This window comes from Bubalus bubalis, chromosome 2, assembly GCF_019923935.1.
Source record: "Bubalus bubalis isolate 160015118507 breed Murrah chromosome 2, NDDB_SH_1, whole genome shotgun sequence".
NCBI classification, from domain to species: domain Eukaryota; kingdom Metazoa; phylum Chordata; class Mammalia; order Artiodactyla; family Bovidae; genus Bubalus; species Bubalus bubalis.
The window spans coordinates 105,218,836-105,231,780 of NC_059158.1; the positions used below are offsets into that span (position 1 = coordinate 105,218,836).

The 12,945-nt window shown below is 37.1% G+C and overlaps 1 protein-coding gene and 1 long non-coding RNA gene across 6 annotated transcripts in view; one reads left to right on the forward strand and one right to left on the reverse strand.

The window, feature by feature from the left end:
• Positions 1 to 1,950, forward strand: part of LOC102415958 — a 141,530-nt gene extending 139,580 nt beyond the window's left edge. For all 3 annotated transcript variants that reach the window (XR_006548265.1, XR_006548266.1, XR_006548267.2), the window contains exon 2: positions 1,672 to 1,950. This is a non-coding gene — a long non-coding RNA (uncharacterized LOC102415958). The remainder of the gene's footprint in view (positions 1 to 1,671) is intronic.
• ARHGAP15 (Rho GTPase activating protein 15) overlaps positions 1 to 12,945 on the reverse strand; it is a 698,570-nt gene that overhangs the window by 117,897 nt on the left and 567,728 nt on the right. The gene's annotated exons all lie outside the window — the stretch shown is intronic.

Consider the following 12,945-nt stretch of genomic DNA (forward strand, 5'->3'; position numbering starts at 1 on the left):
AGGATGAGCTCAGTATTTTGACTGTGCTGCTGATTTCATGGTGTACACATATCTCACTGTGTGAAACTCATCAAATTGTGTACTAAATTTGTGTCCCAAATAATATCTTAACACAGCTGGAGAAAAATTCACATGGCATGCTCTAATACTGTGCATTTTTAGTTTTTACTACTATAGCTTTTATCAAAAACAAACATACAACAACAGCAACCAGACTTAACATGTACCCTTGGTCTTTAATGGGCAAGGCCAGGGCATCTGCATTGCAGTAAACCCATTATATTTGACTTTTTTTTTTTTTTTTTTTGCTGATGAGAAGGCATAAGTAATTGATGATTTTGTGTAATAAAAAATCTACTAGTACATCGATTGGAGAAGGCAATGGCACCCCACTCCAGTACTCTTGCCTGGAAAATCCCATGGATGGAAGGCTGGAGTCCATGGGGTCGTTGAGGGTTGGACACGACTGAGTGACTTCCCTTTCATTTTTCACTTTCATGCATTGGAGAAGGAAATGGCAATCCACTCCAGTGTTCTTGCCTGGAGAATCTCAGGGACGGGGGAGCCTGGTGGGCTGCTGTCTATGGGGTTGCACAGAGTCGGACACGACTGAAGCAACTTAGCAGCAGCAGCAGCAGTACATTGATATATAGGATTTTCCTCCAAGATTCCTCCAGGTCACCACTAAAATATATTTCCAGCACAGTAAAAATGGACAACATATGAGGTTGTGCTGATTTGGGGGAAAATGAGTCATGTGATGGGAGCTATGTAATTATGCATGCATGCATGCTAAATTGCTTCAGTCGTGTCTGCCTCTTGGAGACCCTAGGGCTCCTCTGTCCATGGGATTCTCCAGGCAAGAATACTTGAGTAGGTTGCCATGCCCTCCTCCAGGGGATCTTCCAGATTCAGGGATCAAACCCATGTCTCTTATGTCTCCTGCATTGGCAGGCATGTACTTTACTACTAGTGCCACCTGGGAAGTCCAAGGTATACTAAGTGCCACCAAATATATGACAGATTAAGCCAAGAATTTTATTTTGTCAACAGTACTGTAGAATTCCTCACCAATACCAAATACATTGTGTTGGCAATAAGGATTTGCTATATATAAGGATCTTTGATTTTACCTTCCTCAAAACAAGACAAAGGTGCTTGCCTGCCTCTTTCATTTGGCTGGGTCCTTGACAAAGAGAATACTTACTGGGTAGAGTATAAAAGACTACAGGAGAATCAGGCAAGAGTCTTGGCTTGATTCACTAAGAAACAGCAGACTTGTGAAGAAGGTAATCTGTAAAGTTTAGCACTAGAGAACCATGAACTTTACAGTAGGTTGAGGTGGTTAGAAATCACTTCGTTTGATAACCTCGAACATCAAATTTGAGAGGACAAATTATTTGCTTGATCTGAGGAGCTAATTTGAGCCAAACTCACTTGTGAACCCACTCTTTTCGTGGTAAACCGTATTTGCCCTTTATCACTCATGGTGTCATACAATGTAGGTGACAAAAAGACCCACAGAAATTTTATCATATTATTTTGAAAAAAATAGTTGTAGCCAGCCTTGATATTTCAGCTCATCAGGACCCACATCTAGGGAAACTTTTCAATGTTGTTCCTGATATAAATGAGTTTCTGATAATTGTTTTTGTTTTTTTTTTTTTGCAGAGTGCTAATTGAACATTTGGACTTCCTCAATGGCTTAGCGGGTAAAGGATCTGCCTGCAATGCAGGAGACACACAGAAGACATGAGTTTGAGAAGACAGGGGTCGAGAAGATTCTCTAGAAAAGGAAACCCACTCAAGTATTGCCTGAAATATCCCATGGACAGAAGAGCCCAGCAGGCTACAGTCCAAAGGGTTGCAAATAGTTGGACATGACTGAGTGATTAAGGATGTATGCAATTGAAAACTTAGGTTAATAAAGGAATTTAAAAGAGGAAAAAATGCTCCAACAATATGAAAATGCAAGTTTATTTACAATCTTTTGGAAAATATTAATTTTTCTTAGGAAAGGATACTTTGTACCAAAATGATTATTTTTCATTTAACTCTTGCAATCCCTGTAGTATGAGGTACTTTATAAGAGAGGTGCTTTCACTGCTGTGATTCACGGTAGTATCCCAGTTCCTTCCGTCTGTAAAATGGGTATAACTATGAATTCTAATGACCCAAAGTGAACAATTCTTAGACTGTTATGTATTTCAACAGTATTGGTATGCACGCAGAATGTTGTAATTTTCATTCCCCTATATTAAAGGGCACAGATTTATTCAATACCTTCCTTATTCAATGATTGTGGAAAACAGACTACATCTGCCAGAGAGCAAACACTGTTTCTTCTCTCCAGATGTCTGCTTTTCCTCCCAGAAGTTGGAGAGCATTGGACAAGCAATAACAGATGATGAACACATGCATAACTACAAATGGGCAAGCTGATTGTTTTCAAAATTGGTATAAACATTTGCTCTTGGGTTGAGATTTAGCCCATAGCAAATCTTTACATTTGCGTTATAAACTCCCAACTTAAAAAAAAAAAAATGTTTATAATGGAAGTGCTGACAATGTGAAAATTCAGTTATGGTCAGGAAAGCAGTTTTGTTTAAAAATGCCATTTTGCGCTTCCATATTTACTTCCTAACCAGTGAATGAGATGTCAATTTCTCCAAAGTTTTCTTTTCCAGTCCAAGGAAGAATCTGACAACTGTTTTGAAATGAACAAGAGAGCTGAATTTCAGCCTCTTGCTTCTTCAACAAATAGAGATTAGAGGATAGAACCACATGCTGGTTACTTAACTGATTACATAGATGATAATGATGTTGATTGTGATGTTGATAATGATGAATGAAACAGAAGACAATTATGCTTGTTGCTCACATGAGGTTTTGCTTTTTATACACTATTTGAAAAAGAAATGGCAGCAATTATCAGGAGATACTTCGCATTCTCTGACCTTGAGTATGTCAAAACATAGTAAGTACATTCATTTCATTTCAATCGCTCAGTTGTGTCCGACTCTTTGTGACCCCATGGACTGCAGCATGCCAGGCTTCCCTGTCCATCACCAACTAACTCCTGGAGCTTACTTAAACTCATGTCCATTGAGTCGGTGATGCCATCCAACCATCTCATCCTCTGTTGTCCCCTTCTCCTTCCTCCTTTAATCTTTCCCAGCATCAGGGTCTTTTCCAATGAGTCAGTTCTTCGCATCAGGTGGCCAACGTATTGGAGTTTCAGCTTCAGCACTAGTCCTTCCAATGAATATTCAGGACTGATTTCCTTTAAGATGGACTGATTCAATGATTAGAGGTTATTTAGTAAAGTCAGAGAAATCCCTCGATTTGCTTATAAGTCACTTGGTGTGGGACCGCATGTGTGGTTTTCACTCTGAGGCTGGTATTACAGCGAGGCCAGTGGGCTGAATCAGATATTCTTCCTATGTCTCATTATGTAAATACACATATGATCCTCTTATATAGTTGAATTGTAAAGACCACTCTTCTGTTCACTCCCAGGATGGCGAACAAATTTAAAAATAGAAAAATGTAATAAAGATGTAGACATGTGCTAACAATGCATATTTATGAGCTAGGATTTTATTTTTTTGGAAAAATTTGGTTGGGTAGAAATCACAGGAAATTTTATATTTGATTAGAGCCAATGATGGGAATAACTTTTGGATATCAGGCAACTATTTTCATTTGAAAATTTAAAGCTATTATGTTTTATAATCTAGATTATTGCCTAGATTCTCACTTATTTGCAGGGTAATTGAAGTATTTTTATAATAAAAGGGGAGAGGGGAAGGGAAAAAAAAAAAACAACCCAAATCTCCCAAAGAATCAGGTTGACATAAATAGGCAAAGACTCCCCATGTCCACTTTCAACATGTGGATCTGAGCATAATCCAGTCCCACTTGCTTAGGTTCAGACATGAGAAGAAGGACAAATAACTTATCCTTAGCATAAAAACACATAGCAAATTTCTCTTGAAAATGTTGAGAGTCTTTGAAGGAAGAAAAACTATGTTAAAATCTGAGTTCACTATTTAACACTTGCCCAATACTGTATTCAAAAAATTAAGGCATGAATGTAAAATTTTAACATTTGTATTTTCTCTCATTGAAGCACACGACTAATAGAATACTGTGGTCACAGTAACTCTCAAGTTAATGCATGCAAGAGGGTTACGGTTCAAATCTAGAAACGGGAATGAGAAGGCATTCAAGCATTATAAGAAAACATGGACTTTGCTTTTGGGCTTTTGCTTTCAGATCTCAAATTATGTAAATGTTCAACCTTGTCCAAGTTTAAGAAGACTTGCATTTATCTTATTAGTATTTGTGGGGGACAATCTGGGTGGTGGTAGAGTAACAATAGTTAGAGTGGATTGATATTTTGAGTATTAATACTCAGCCCTCTCCAGCTGTTAGATTTCTGGAACTATTTTGAAGAGTGTTACACAGACATAGAACATAATGAAGAAGGCATGTGTATGAAAATATGGAGTCTGTTCTCATTTTCCATGTTAGTGAGAGACAGTTTTCTTCAGGACACTGAAATACTTTCAAGTGAAAGGCATACCTTGAAAAAATGATACAGTACAGTATAAATCTCAGATAGCTAGTAAATCTTGCTAGTCATTTTGAATTTTTTACTGTAATTTAACATTTCAAAAAGTTATGAATATTCGTAAATTGAGTTAATCGAGTGCTGATAGATAGAATAAAAACAGAATTAAAGATAATCTTTCCCCAAATGAGATCTTTTTGGCTCATCCCTTTACAATTATTACTCGGAAGATTGGAATGTGTCCTTTGTTTATGACTCAATGATTCTCATAAAGGCAGCCCTGTATTACCACATAAAATAACTATAATAATTTGCTCTAATTGAAGAAAAATGTGTTTGTGCAGAAAGCACCTAACAACCACAGTTTTGGTGAATTCTTTTCATAATCCTTCGATCAGCACTGTAATGTGAGCAGATTTAAAATATACTTTCTAATAAGTGGCTTGCCTTTTTTTTTTCCTTAACTACTTGGTGATATCCTAATTAACCATGCTCAATTGATTGCTTTCAAAATAAGAACTAAGAGCTCTCATCTAGTCAAGTGGAAGCTAATTCAACTCTTTTACACTATGGCAATGATACATCTCACATACACACTCAAAACCACGCACACTGCTACCACATGTAGTCTAGTAGACATACTACATTCTGGGTCTTCTGGTTTGAGTCAGTGTAGCTTGATAATCACATTTCAATGGATCTTCACATATTACTATCTTTTAATGCTCATGAGAGTGAGTATAAGTTTTTATTTTTCATTCATAGATTGAAATTGTTTTCAGAATTTTTTTAGATCATTTGACAAACTCTCATATCCAGGAAATAGGCTGTTTACTTGGAAGAAAGCAAAAAAGTTAATGGGAGAAAACTAACCCCGGTCAGGAATTCTGACCTTTTCGAATTTTAACTTCTCCCAGTTGCCTCTCTCTTTTGTCTTTTCACGTCAGGATTAAACACATCTAACTTGGGTTGACAAAACACTTAATCACTTGATTATGAGATTATCCTAAGGAGCTGGAACATCTACGCACATGATGGTATTAATACTTGAGGGTAGAATACAGAATTTTCAGACCCTCATTACTGCGCATCCTACGAACATCTTCTCCAGCCAAATGTATAAATGGGGGTAAATGATACAATACATAACTTAATGTCACGCACAGACCTGAAAAACTGTATTCAGTATATATAAATCTCAGTCCAGGCATTACACAACAGGAGTTTAAAATGTTACATGTAAATCATCCAGACTTAAGCTTCTTAGGAAACACTAACCATTCTCCAAGGACATATGAGACCAGAACTTCAGAAGATTCTGTCTAACTGTGGCATGGCAGAAAAAAGCAGCTCATAGACCACCCTGGTGTGCAGTAATCACCAATATAGCGGCCCACTTTATAAAGGCGTCAGACAGTCTGTAAGCAAAAAGGCAGAACCTCCAACTGAGACAGGCCCTGCTAATAAGTGGCTTCTAGTAAAAAGGGGGGAAAAAAGCCAGCTTTAACATATGCAACAGGTCTCAAATCGCAATGCATTTATTGCTTTTGTGTTCTATCTTCTTTCATTTGGAGCATCGTCATCAAGGATGTCATCTTGAAACACCATGAGCAGTGGAAGAGAGACCCTTTGTTAGCTCAGGTCCTTTCATGTCTTCATTGTGGGGTTGCCCTTGTACTGTAAAGATCCTGTCACATGTCTGTTTCGCTGCTGGCCTGTGAACTTCATAAAAGTGGTACCCTGTCCTGTTCATCTTACCATTTTTAACGTTCAGTATATCATGTCCATAAGAAGTCATTCAATACATATTTGGTGAATAAGCTGTTCTATTCCAGTACTGCTCTTAGTGATCTATCTGGTAAGCTCTGGAAAAAACATTTCATGGGTTTTAGCTTCAATTTCCTCATTCAGCTTTAAACATTTCACAAAAAGTTAGCAAAAGAGGTAATATATTTGAAAAAATTTTAAAATATTTTAATAAAAAGTGTGTGCTTGCAAGGTGCAGGTTTGGGCATTTTTTTGCAATATAAGCTAAATTATCTGAATAATGTAATTGTTATATGATTTATAATACTATAACTGAATTGGTCTTATTCTGACAGAGAAGTTCTTGTTCTGTGATCTTATGCTAAAAATCATTCACAAGAATGTTGCTAATTTGTATTATTTGTATAACACATTAAATGATGAAAAATAACAGCAATTACTTCAGAAAGTATTGAAAATGTTTCTGTTTCTTTATGATTCTGACTATATCAGCAAAAGTACCTTAGTGAGTGCTCATACCTGCTGTGATAAGTACAGAGACTAAACCACATTTTGTCAATAAGGGCAACTTGTACAAACTGGGTACACAAATAGAAAATAATACTGCTGAAGAAAGTGTAATTAATTAATTCAAGCTTCAAGATAAGATCACTGGATCCTGCTGACCCTACATGTTAATCAGTTGATTGATTAATTGCTACAATCATAATAATTATATGGTGCAAATCTAAGTACACTTAATGATAGTGTAGACAGAGTTAAAAGTTCTTTTCAATCTGCATATCTTTTCCCTTTCTTGAATCAAAGGAGTTGGTTTCATTTACTTTAAGGGTAACTTTTGGTTTGTAGAACTGGAAAGCTTTTGTCAAAATTAGTCAAGGTTCACATGTGCATGTTCTGTTAACCGTTTTTGCTCATTTCTCAATGCTCTGTTTAAAAATTTAAAACAATGTTGCCTCTGAACTAGGAATTTTACATTACACTTATTCATCAAATAATTACGCTTTTCACCTGTGGAAATCCCTGTTTTAGGCTTTATTATTACTATAAATTATATCCTTAAAGGAAATCAGTCCTGAATATTCACTGGAAGGACTGATGTTGAAGCTGAAACTCCAATACTCTGGCCACCTGATGCGAAGAACTGACTCATTGGAAAAGACACTGATGCTGGGAAAAATTGAAGGCAGGAGGAGAAGAGGACGACAGAGGATGAGATGGTTGGATGGCATCACCAACTCGATGGACATGAGTTTGAGCGAGCTTCTGGAGTTGGTGGTGGACGGGAAGCCTGGTGTGGTGCAGTCCATGGGGTTGCAAACAGTCAGACAGGACTGAGCTGAACTGATTATTATTATTATTGCTACACACACACACATCAATATATCATGTTATCTTTGATTTTGCCAAAAGTTTCATTCTAAACACTCTCTACTTCTGATCAGCTATTCAGTATTCAAATAGTTCTAATTAGTTGAGTTATCCTAGAATAACTTGACGCACAAAGGTGCATTGAACTGTCTTGCTCCTAAGTCTATAAGAACAATGCCAGGAAGAAAAATCAGTTCATCAATGAGTTGTGTTTGGTCCAGTGCCCTATTGCATGCCAAACAGCCAACAAAGCTTCTCTATTTCTATCAAATACAGTTCTGTTCTCTTGATTATCTAGGTTTAAAATCTGACCATGATAGTCTAAGTTCCCATTACCTCTTGGTGACTTTTCTCTTTTCTGGTAATCTTTACCAATACCTTCTTCTTTTCCTTTCTTTCTTTTACAAAGCCGGCAAAGATTTTCAAGTTGGTGAGAAGCTTAGAACTCATCCAGCTTCTAGATGCTTCTTAAACTTTTGCATGCAGATGAATAACCTTGGGAGCTTATAAAAACGGATTCCTGGGCTTTGTTCCCAGACATTGTCATTCAGAAAGTCTGGAATCAGGCCCCAGGATTTTCATGTCTAACAAGATCCCAGGTGAGTCTGATGCTACCAGTCTGCAGACCACATTCTGAGTAGTGCTTATTTTATAAATTTTTGCAAGGTCACATCTCTTCTGAGAATTCTGTTCCAGAAAATACACAGGTGCACATAAATAGAAATTTGAACAACACTTTGGGCAGTGGATCATGAAATGCTTGCACATCTATGTATGTATCTCAATTTCAGAATTCTGACATGGTATCATTTCATTACTTTAGAGGAAAAAAAAAAAAAAAACTGAGTTCCTGAGTAGTTAGGTTACTTGTCCAAGGTCATATTCAATTGGTGGCCAGGTCCAATGCTAGTAGGCAGATAACACAACAGGGATTCATGTCTCCTATCTCTCCTCTTAAACACATCTTGTCAATTACCATGAAATAATTTCTCTAAAACATACTTTTCAGTTTTTCACTACTTTTCTCAAAAATGTTTAATGGAATTTCCTCTACTGTGGATTAAAATGAAAACCCTTCTGTAGTATTGAATTCTCTGCAATTAATTAGTTAATTTATTGACCAAGTATTTGCTGAGTCACTTTTCTGTGAAAGGTACTGTGTTAGGCAGGAGGATACAAGATCAAATACTAGAGTTGTTGCCCACAACCTTCATGGGATTTGTAACACTGGCTTAACTGTATCTCTGCTCCTCATCTGCATTTGTTATCTCCAAAATCTTGAGTGCTTTTTGCTCAGATTCTTCCCTTTCACTGGAACAACACACTCATCTCGGGGCTACAGCCAGTGCTTGTGTTCTTTCCTGGGCTGGCTTCTCCAAACTCCAAACACACTGACTGACTCCTCCACGAAGTCATCCCAACCACTGCCCTTTTCTCTCTCTCCTCTATATAGCGTTCAATCACTTATGGTACAGCTAGAACCCATAGGGTTGCATATTCTCTGTTGTTGTTCAGTAGCTCTGCCGTGTCCAACTCTTTGCAACCCCATGGACCTCAGCACACCGCGCTTTCCTGTCCATCACTATCTCCTGGAGTTGTCTCAAACTCACGTCTATTGAGTCGATGATCCCATCCAACCATCTCGTCCTGTGTTGTCCCCTTCTCCTCCTGCCTTCAATCTTTCCCAGCATCAGGGTCTTTTCCAATGAGTTGGCTCTTGCATCAAGTGTACAAAGTATTGAAGTATAGTTTCAGCTTCAGCATCAGTCCTTCCAATGAATATTTGGGGTTGATTTCCTTTAGGATTGACTGGTTTGACCTCCTTGCTCTCCAAGAGACTCTCAAGAGTCTTCTCTGACACCATAGTTCGAAAGCATCAGTTCTTTGGTGTTCACCCTTCTTAATGATCCAACTCTCACATCTACATGACTACTGGAAAAACCATAGATTTGACTAGATGGACTTTTGTCATCAAATGATGTCTCTGCTTTTTAATATGCTGTTTAGATTTGTCATAGCTTTTCTTCCAAGGAGCAAATGTCTTTTAATTTCTTCTCTAGTTTGGGGAATTTACCTCTTACTTCTTTAATCTCTCCCTCAAGGAGCACACACATGGCTTGGGGTGAGCTGCTATGATGCCAATAGTCTGTACAGAAAAAGAGCATCTTCCTCCTTTTCAGCTTTACTGAGGAGAAGGGATCAAAATCAATGGTTCCTGAATCTGACTACACATCTGTATCACCTGAGGATTTGCTCATTGCTTTTTGGTAAAAATTCCTCTACTTCCTCTCAGGCACACTCACTCAAAATCTATCAGAATCAAAATTGACCAGGAATCTGTTTCTATGAAGGTGTTTTAGGTCAAAACCATTTTCCAGATCCTTTAGGGTAACCACTCTTGGGATCTCTTACAACAATGTCAACTCACCCTCTTTTTATATCTTTTATTCTTAGTGTTTTATTATTACAAATGTACTTACTAAAGAAATTTACAGAACACAGAAAAGCAAGAAAAGAGTATCAAGCAAAGGCTATATAGTTATTCAGAGAAAGCGAAAAAGTGAAAGTGTTAGTCACGCATTCATGTCCAACTCTTTGTGACCCTATGGACTGTTGCCTGCCAGGCTCCTCTGTCCAGGGAATTCTCCAGATAAGAATACTGGAGTGGATTGCCATGCCCTCCTCCAGGGGATCTTCCTGACCCAGGGATAGAACCCGGGTCCCTTGCATTGCAGGCAAATTCTTTACCATCTGAGCCACAAGAGAAGCCTCATCAGAGAAAACCTCTGTTAAGATTTTGAAATAAATACTTGGTCTTTACTTATAGAAAATTATATACATATTTAAAAATAGATTAATATTGTACACACTTATGCTCTCTTTTAATATTTACACTCATTTTACCTTGTGAAGCAATGTTTTCTGTAACATAATTTAACAATTGTATAATATTTCATTATATGAATGTGCCATAATTTAACTTTCGGACAAATATGTTACTTTTACATTGTTCACTATTATAAACAGGAGCTCTATAAACAAGTTTTGTACACATTCTTGTGCATATCTATAAGAATTTCCTCGGGTAAATTTCTAGATATGTAGTGGCCAATACAAAGGTATGCAAATTTTTAAACCTTTTGATGTATATATAGCTAAAATGCCCTCAAGAGTGTTGTAAGACTTCCAATTCTAAGTAGCTAACAATTCTTGCCTCATCGTGAACTTCAGCTGGCATTTCATCTAGAGCCAAGTGTTTCTATGATCAGCATTTCTTTACAGGTATCATCAGCTTATATCCGTGCAGCATACTTCACTATGCAGAAACTGCATCTTTTGTTAAGGTTATTAAATTTTTGGCTATCTTCCTTGCAGGCTTCCACCAATGTTAGAGAAAAGAGAACTCCAAAATAATTAATCTCCTGAAGTAAACTTTGATGAGATGTAACATTAAAACTAAAAAACCTGAGGAAGGAGAATGCTATTTTCTTGTGTGATACCTTATTCTGGCCATCTGTTTAACAAATATCTGGTTCCAAAGAGTGTCAATTAAAACTGATGGCAAATCTTAATAACTTCAACTTGTGAATATCAGCAAGTGCAAGCTTGTGCTATTCATGTAGTTATCTTATGGGAGTTGAGGTACCACCAGATTTTACATGGATACACAATGCTCCCTCACTTTATCTTTAACCTAGCAGAACTAGTTATCCAGAACAACCACTGCTAAGCAACTTTGTAAAATACAATACTGCTTAGCATTGGGAAATCCCAAATCTGGTGCCCGGAAGTCCATAAATATAGTAATGAACCCTCCCACGTCAAAAGTGAGCACTGTTTAATACAGCAAGTAGGAATGGCCTCTGTGATGCTTTGAAGCTGGAGGTTTTGGACTGCAAGAGAGCAGAAACTTCGTAATGGTAGTAGTTGTAACACCAGATCCTGGAAAGGCCAGCTACTTCAGTCTGCAAGTAAACTAAAAGGAATGGCTGCTCACACATGGTCCTGATGCCACAGAAATAAGAAACACAGCCACAGGAGCAGAGGAATAGGAATTTGGTGGCAGATGGAAAGGTCTGCGGGAAGTGTCCACCCAGCTTTGTTTGGCCCATATTCTGAAACAACTAGAATAAACACTTAGTGTCGTAATTTATACACATTTCAATACCAATAAATCAGAATCATGCAAACAGTCATGTTTATTATATTCTTGTTGCTTAATATTCATGACAGTAATTTATTTTTATAGTACAGTTTCACTGTTCTCTCCACCACTGCCCTGCATTTAAGTCTGGCAAGTTGTCTTAGGAGGAGTTCAGGTAACCCTTTGAATACTGCAAAAGTTCACTAGCTGATCAAAATCCTTTCTTTGTTCATTTAATTTTCTCTTTATTCTCTCATAAACTTTCAAGCCACAAAATTGAAGTCTTTGTAAATTATATAGTAATGCCATTTTGTCATACAGAAAGTACGAAAACAAGAGTTGGTATATTCTTCTGATGGTGACATTTTCACAGAGTTTTAAAGAAGATAAGGACATTCGGAGAAATGTTAGCAGTTAATTCTTAAATCCGTTATCAGTAAAATGGGTAATATTAAGCACAGTTTCCTCCTCTTTTATTTACCTCATGACCAGTCCTTTCCATTACCGCACTTCAGCAGTCCATTGCTGCTAATTACAATGGGTTGTTAAAAGAGGAATTACACGAAACAACCAGCACAAAGCATATTATGTCTTTACATTCACCTAGAGCTGCAGCTACGAAAATAACTAAGACACGGCTCCTACCCTAGAGACCTTGAGGTTAGGTTAAGAGATGAAAAACAATATCCTAAGTTCTATACCCAGAAATGAGACAGCTTACACTCAGTTTCATATTTACAAATTCAACAGAGATAACTTATGATTAATCACCAAAGAGTCACAAACATACAAGCCTGGAAAATCAATTTTATAAAAAATAATTCCAAATTAATAATGCTCTCAAGATCTGTGTACTTTTCTGTGTTTGCTCTGTTTCAACAAAGATGTTAAACCTCTTTTTTTGTTGTTTTTAATATCACTACATGTGAGTGGACATAGTATCAATATTTTAACTATAGTTGGGCTTTTTCTATTATGATTAAGATGGTTGAAATAACGAATCTATTTTATAGACTCTATGAAAATATATTCTAGCACATGACATGAGAGGCAAAGCAATGCTTTGCTGCAGTTCCACGTTTCAATT